The following is an 8517-nucleotide window of genomic DNA, read 5'->3' on the forward strand; positions in this document are numbered from 1 at the left end:
ATGCACAAATTTAGGGGGAGCTCTTACTTATCACATACTTCTCAAAGCGACGATATATTTCATGCTTATTATCATTTGTCGAAGCTTTGATCTATATGTTGTCATCAATTACCAAAAAGGGGGAGATTGAAAGTGCAACTATCCCTAGGTGGTTTTGGTAATTCATAACAACATATAGCTCATTGAGCTAATGCTATTCCAAGATGATTATTTCAGGAAAGCTCAATGATTGGCATGGCATGGATGTGAAAGTGGAACCCTCAAAATGCTAAGGACAAAGGATTGGCTCAAGCTCAATAGCTCAAGACTCTTCATTTTATATTTTAGTGATCCAAGATCACATTGAGTCTTTAGGAAAAGCCAATACTATTAAGGAGGGATGAGGTGTTGCTTAATGAGCCTCTTGCTTCATGTGCTTAGTGATATGCTCCAAAACCCTCAACTACTTTCCCATATCCACATATGACCTAAACCCTAAGCCAAACTCGGTCCTACCGATTCTTCCTATCCGGCGCCACCGAGTTTCACTTGTCATTAGCCACTGCCAAACCGTAGCAATTTGGTCCTACCGATAGGGATCTCGGTCTCACCGAGATGGGGTTGCAAACTCTCTGTTTCCCTTTCGTAACTTTTCGGTCCCACCGAAAGAACGAATCGGTCCCACCGAGATTGCAATGTAAACTCAGTGTTTCCCCTTTGTAACTTTTCGGTCTCACCGAGTTCCACTCGGTCTCACCGAAAGAGCAAATCGGTCCCACCGAGTTTGCCTGACCAACTCTCTGGTTAGCTAATTACCAAATTCGGTCTCACCAAGTTTGTGTAATCGGTCTTACCGAGATTACGTTATGCCCAAACCCTAACCATATTGGTCCTACCGAGTTGCATGTCAGTCCCACCGAAAATCACTAACGGTCACTAGGTTTACATTTTCGGTCCGACCGAGCTTATTGATTCGGTCCCACCGAGATTGGAAAACTGTGTAACGGTTGGATTTTGTGTGGAGGCTATATATACCCCTCCACCTCCTTCTCATTCAATGAGAGAGCCATCAGAACACACACACCATTCCAACTCATATGTTCTAAGAGAGAACCACCTACTCATGTGTTGAGACCAAGACATTCCATTCCTACCATATGAATCTTGATCTCTAGCCTTCCCAAGTTGCTTTCCACTCAAACCCTCTTTCCACCAAATCCAAATCCTATGAGAGAGAGTTGAGTGTTGGGGAGACTATCATTTGAAGCACAAGAGCAAGGAGTTCATTACCTACACACCATTTGTTACTTCTTGGAGAGTGGTGTCTCCTAGATTGGCTAGGTGTCACTTGGGAGCCTCCGACAAGATTGTGGAGTTGAACCAAGGAGTTTGTAAGGGCAAGGAGATCGCCTACTTCGTGAAGATCTACCGCTAGTGAGGCAAGTCCTGTGTGAGCGATGGCCATGGTGGGATAGACAAGGTTGCTTCTTCGTGGACCCTTTGTGGGTGGTTGCTTCTTCGTGGACCCTTCGTGGGTGGAGCCCTGTGTGGACTCGCGCAACCGTTACCCTTGGGTGGAGCCCTGTGTGGACTCGCGCAACCGTTACCCTTCGTGGGTTGAAGTCTCCATCAACGTGGATGTAGGATAGCACCACCTATCCGAACCACGGGAAAAACATCCATGTCTCCAATAGCGTTTGAATTTTCCAAACCCTTCCCTTTACATTCTCGCAAGTTGCATGCTTTACTTTCCGCTGCCTATATACTCTTTGCATGCTTGCTTGAATTATGTGATGATTGCTTGACTTGTCCTAAATTAGCTAAAATCTGCCAAGAACTAAAATTGGGAAAAGGTTAAGTTTTTATTTGGTCAAGTAGTCTAATCACCCCCCCTCTAGACATACTTTCGATCCTACACTAGGCCACACGGTTCTTTCACCCCGTGATGTAATAACTCATTATGATGTAAAAACAATTTGTAAATTCCTGTTGTATGAAAATTTGTGTAAAGGTGTACGAATACAAAATGAAATAAAAAAGAAATAAAATACGAAATAATAGTAGCAGCACGGGCAGAGAGAAGCGCTACTACTAATTACCAGCAGTGCTCCTCCTGGAACTCGCTGCTACTAAGTCGATTTAGCCGTAGCGTGGGTGGAGGCACGCTACTGCTATTCGTTAGCTGTGGCGCCTTATCAGTAGCGCACCACCCCGCGCTACTGATAGGTCTAAAACCCGCGCTGCTGCTAGCCTTTTCCCTAGTAGTGACACCCGCCAAGAAGGACCAAAGTCACATTACTTGTTTCAAGTGCGGGAAGACTGGGCACTGTCAGGACCCCGATTCCAAGTCACATCGACCTAGCCGGTAACACCTCATATCATATTGCGGCCTCACGCATGGTATCCCCACGGGTGTCGCCTTACCATGGCCCGGGACCGTTTGCGCCTTTTGGCTCACGTATATGATAGTGTCGCTAGCATCCATATGACAGCGAACCCGGGCCGACATGGCTAGTCGTGAACCCAAAGCGGCACAGACCTGTGGAGACAGGCATACGTGAATCATATCGAGCATGTCGGTCATCAGCGTGTGAATCCGGTCTGTAGCACTGGGCTAACAGGACTCCGGGGAACCCGGGCTATAGCAGGCTAGGTAGGACTCCGGAAGTCACCGCGTGACATTTCCCCGAAGGGACAAACATAGGAACAAAGTGAAACACATGCCGACCAGTCAAGTGTCCTGAGAAGTAGTGCTGGGCTAGCAGGACTCCGGTGAACCGGGCTGTAGCGGACTACTATGGCTCGAGGAGCACTAGACTACATTTCCCCATAAGAAAGGCTGCCAAGGATAAACAACTAGATTGTCGGATCCCACACATACCAAGCATTTGAATCATACACACAATATGCTCGATATGTGCAAATACAACATGGCATCACAACAAAACTCTACAACTCAAGTACTTTATTTAAAGGCTCCAAAGAGCCATACATAACATGTTCATACAGGTAGGGGTCACATGACCCGACAGTCAAGTCATACAAGCATACAAGCACATGCGGAAGCAAATAGTCTGAGTACAAACATTAGAAACACTACTAGAAAAAGGGCTATAGATGGAATTGACACTAATGGCGCACCAGACATGTGGTGCGCCATTACTATATACTAATGGCGCACCATGTGTTGGTTATATTTTTTCAAAACTACTAATGGCGCACCGTGGGAGTGGTGCGCCATTACTAGTTGAACTAGTAATGGCGCACCACTCCCACGGTGCGCCATTAGTAGTTTTGAAAAAATTTAAATTTTTTTTACTAATGGCGCACCGTGGGAGTGGTGCGCCATTACTAGTTGAACTAGTAATGGCGCACCACTCCCATGGTGCGCCATTAGTAACTTGGCCACCACTTCCACCGAATGCACCCCCCCCGTGGACCGCCTTTTCAGTTTAAAAAAAATTAAAAAAATGATGGAAATGTCAAAAAAATAAAAGAAAAAAAGTTTCCCATGTGATATGTGGTCTAGTTGTTGTGAAAATTTACAAATATGAATTTCGACTTTATTTGCGAAATCTCTCGAGAATTTGTAAAATGGGCATAACTTTTGCGTACGAACTCGGATAAAAAGTTCTTTTATATGAAAAATCATCTACTCGAAAAGTTACATCCGAATTTAACAGCGCTAAACATTTTCAAAATCCTCAAAAACCTAACAGAAAAAAAGATACGGGGATTTTAAGATCTGGAGAGGCAAAAAAATTCAAAAAAAATTCAAACTTACTAATGGTGCACCTACCCATGGTGCGCTATTACTATCTTCCCGCCTTCAAAATTCAATAAGTCAAAAAAATAAAAATAAAATACTAATGGCGCACCTGCCCATGGTGCGCCATTAGTATCTTCCCGCCTTCAAAATTCAAAATAAATCAAAAAAATAAAAAAAAGTTAGTAATGGCGCACCTGCCCGTGGTGCGCCATTACTATGTCGTATATATGGCTGAGCGTGGTCCTCTCCTCCTTACCTCTTCATTCTTATCCTCCACTCCACCTCTCCTCCACTCCATATCCTCCTCTCATCCACTCCATCTTCCCTTCTCTCCTCCACCATACTACCCTCCTCCTCTCCGGCGGCCTCCTCCTCCTCCTCTCCGGCAACCTCCTCCTCCTCCTCCCTCCTCTCCTCCCCTCCCCTCCCCTCACGGTTTCTCCTCCCTCCTCTCCGGTGAGCTCCTTCTCCCTCCTCTCCAGTGAACTCCTCCTCCTCCTCTCCGGCGATGTAGGCGAGCGCCTCTCCGGTGACCTCCTCCTCCTCCTCTCTGGCGAACTCCTCTCCGGCAAAAGAACACGGCAAAAGAACGTACAAGATCCAAAAACAGGAACAAAATTTGAAAAAATATCATGCCAAAAAATGAGCAAAAAAACGAGCAAAAAATGGGCAATGGCGCACGGTGGGGGTTAGACGGTGCGCCACTACTATTTTCCCGCTTTAAAAATTCAAAAATACTAATGGCGCACCAGTGGCCTATACTAATGGCGCACCAGTGGCCTATACTAATGGTGCACCGTGGCCTATACTAATGGCACACCACTGGTGCGCCATTAGTGAAAAATACTAGTGGCGTGATACTAATGGCGCACCAGTGATGCGCCATTAGTAGGCAAAACTGGTGCGCCATTAGTAGCCCTTTTCCTAGTAGTGAAAGCAAGAAGGCTTCTCGAAGCCTGTCTATCTACATAGGGCCCTCCATGGCCAGGATCACCACCTAGGTGGCAAGTCACTCATCGACGTCGAGGTCTACATAAAACCCATCGGAGGGGGCGGTGTTGTCGTCTAAAAACAGTAATTAAGCAAACATGAGTACAAAGGTACTCAGCAAGACTTACATCAGAACCTACTATACATGCTCATTCTCAAGAAGGTGGTGGAGTTATTGCAGCAAGCCAGCTTTGACTCTTGGCTAAGCTATCCTACGAGACTCCACTAGTAAAATAGTTTTCGCACACGAGTCCACTAATCACCAACACAATGCTCCACCGGGGATCCTCCCTCGTCATCCTACGAGAGGGCCATCCTCGGTACTCACACTTATCTTGAGTCTTTTAGTAGTATCCATTAACTTGTCTATGAACTGTATAGGCAACCAAGTAGTCCTTTACCACGAATGCGGCTATTCGAATAGATGATGTTAACCCTGTAGGGGTGTATTTCTTCATACACGCTCTCACCACTTACCGCCGTTTACACGACATGTACTCGGCAACCTTCAAGCGGAAGCCCAACGAGGGTGTCGGCCACGGCCTACCTAAACACTCAAGTCTCTAGTCTAGGTTTATCGCCTACCCAGGTTCCATCCGCAGGTAGTCCGGCCAAGGTTTCCACATACGGCCCCGAACGATGTGAACAGGGTCCTGAAATGCCAAACGGGCGCCCGGCATACCCGGCCACGGTGTATCTACCGCAAGATAGCCCACCCCTAGGGTCAGCGCTATGCACGGCCGCCAACACATAACCTACAATCACCAGAAACTATTTGCAACTCCTGGACAGAGTATTAGGGTGATTAAGAAGCCGAGAGGGTCAATTAAGGATCCCAATGCATGGTAGTAGTTGATTCTTAAAATCACACATACAGATCTCAGTTCTTAGGGACGGCCTCAATGAAACAACCCACCATGTACTCCTACATGGCCTCTCATCGATACCTTTACCAAATCATGTTCAGCACATCCCTCACATTACAGACATAATCATTTCACTCTAGCCCATCACCCAGATGAACCATACCTGACACAACTCTAAGTATAGTAGGCATAGCAAGGTAGGAAACACATACATGGCTCAATCAACTCCTACACATGCTAGTGGGTTTCATCTAGTTACTATGGCAATGACAGGTCATGCAGAGGATAAGGGTTCAACTACCGTAGCACACAGCAGTTTGAATCGCGTTGTCTTAATGTAGTAAACAAGAGCAAAAGCGAGAACATGGGTTTGTATCGGAATGATCAATGGTTGCTTGCCTGATGGAGTGGTAGTAGGGTACTGCCCTTCAGTTGGATACTCGGAGATATCCTCGGAGGCAGAACCTACCACGAAGGACACACAACACATAATCAACACATGACAATATGCAACAATATGATGCATGCTATGACATGGAAATATGATGTGTCATGCCTAATGCAATGTGAAACAAGTTGAAAAGGGTCCATTTGAATTAAAGATTCAAATGAAGGTTAAAGTTCTTATGCATAAAAAGTGTATTATCTTGTTTCCCCTAAATAGCAAGGTTAAAGTGGGTTTTCATGCATGAAACCATTACAGATGGATAGATTGAATTTTTCTGATCATTTTTCATATATAATTTGTTTGATTTGGAGCTATGGTTGATTTTCTATGATTTTTAGAAGTTTTGGCTACTTTCTGGAATTTCCTATAAAAAAATAAATCCAGAAAATGAATAATTGCGTCAGCACTGCGTCATTGTGATGTCAGCGAGTCAAAGGCGCCAGGGCCAGTCAAACCTGACTGGTGGGCCCTGTCTGTCAGTGTCTCAGCTAACTAACAGGATTAAGTTAACACTAACTAACTGTCAGTGGGGCCTGGGCCCACATGTTAGTGACTAAACTAATTATAATTAGTTAGCATTAATCATAAACTAATTAACAGGCCGGCCCCACCTGTCATAGGATCAGGGGGGAAGTCAACCTGGGCCCACACGTAAGTCCACGGGTCAAAACATGGTCAACTCGCCGGCGTTTAGCTGCCGGCGACACAAACCGCGGAGGAGATCTTCGAAAATCGCCGTCCGGCGATGGTTAAACGCGCGGCTAGGCTTGCTCGACTCCTGGGAGTGCGCCGCATCTAGTGGTGCCACTGGTTGGAGCTGGTGTGGCCGGGAACAACGGCGGCGAGCACGTCCGCGGCGGACGGAGTTCGGGCCTCGGTGGAAAACATGCTAGGTTGCACAACAGGACATGGGGGTGGCCGCGTTCGACTCGTGGGGATGTACTGAGTGCAGTGGTGAGCTCGGGTGCAAGCTTGCACGGCCGTGGCCACGGTGGAGACATGGCCGGCGGCGAGGAGCTATCGGCTCCGATGGCCATGGTTGTTAGAGGATGCGGACGGGTGCGGGGAGAGGGGGAAACGGTGGCGAAGCTCACAGCGATCACGAAGAGGGGCTCGGCTTGCTCGGAGACGGCTTGGCGACGGCGAATCCGTCGATGGAGTCCGGCGGCCGTGCTCGGGGAAGACGACTCGTGGAGGCGATGTGGGGCTCCCGCGGTGGCGTGGGTCGGGGTGGAAGGAAGAGGGGGTCGAGGCGGAGCCTCTGGGCTGGTCAGAGAAGCGAGGGAGAGGCGGTGGCCGCGGTGGTGCTTGTCAGCGGTGACGGCTGCGCTCGGCAGAGGATGGGGAGAGAGCCAGAGGGGGGAGAGGGGCACGGGGAGAGTGGGGAAAGTGAGAGGGGGACGAGAGGGAGTGCGTGGCACTCGTAGAGGACGTCCTGGGCGTCGGCAGAAGCAGGAGGTGGCCGGCGTGTGGCTGCGGGCGCCGGCTACGCGCCTCTCGTCCTCCTGGTGAGAGCAGGAGGATGACTGGCGGGAGCCAGTGGGCTGGGCCGAGCTGGGCAGGCCGACAGGTAACTCTAACTCTCTCTCTCTCTCTCTTTCTGTTTTGCTTTATTTATTTCCTGCTATGTGTATTGAAATAGAATAAATACTATTTCATTTCCAAAAACTCTGGAAATATTCAGAGGCACAATTGGGAATATTCTCAACTGCCTAAAAATGCTTCCAAGATTATTTGAGCACTTTAAAATATTTATAGCATTTAAAATGCCCAAATTCAAATACTTATGGCTTGTTCAAAAAATCCAGAATGGCTCCATAAATTGCAAGACCATTTTTGGCAGAGGTTTTAGTCAAGACCAAAAATGGTGGGCTTTTATGAAGGGCATTTTGGGTTCATTGAAATTCCAATTGTTGGAGATTAGCATTTCAGGGGGGGTGTTGGGGTTGGTTACGCCCCATTTCAAGTTTAAAAGAAATTTAAACATGATGCACAAATTCATCCAATCCTAATGCATGACTAAAACCAGGGATGTGACAACTCACCCCCACTCAAAAGAATCTCGTCCCGAGATTTAGGATCCTCCGGGAAGAAGGTGGGGTACTCGAGTCGAAGACGATCCTCCCTTTCCCAAGTGGCTTCTTTCTCGGAATGGTGTGACCATTGAACCTTGAGAAATTTGATATTATGGCGTCGAGTGGTATGCTTGGCTTGATCAAGGACACGAATGGGATATTCCCGATATGAGAGGTTATCTTGTAGATCAAGCGTTTCGTGGTCCACTCCATGGATAGGATCCGCGAAGCAACGCCTGAGTTGAGAAACGTGGAAGGGATCATGAACTCTGAAAAGATTCGAGGGTAGTTCCAATTGGTAGGCAACTTCTCCTCGTTTGGAAAGAATGCAAAAGGGTCCAATGTAACGAGGAGCCAATTTGCCTTTGATACCGAAATGATGGGTTCCCT

The sequence above is a fragment of the Triticum aestivum genome, chromosome 5A (genome assembly GCF_018294505.1).
Source record: "Triticum aestivum cultivar Chinese Spring chromosome 5A, IWGSC CS RefSeq v2.1, whole genome shotgun sequence".
Classification (NCBI taxonomy): Eukaryota; Viridiplantae; Streptophyta; class Magnoliopsida; order Poales; family Poaceae; genus Triticum; species Triticum aestivum.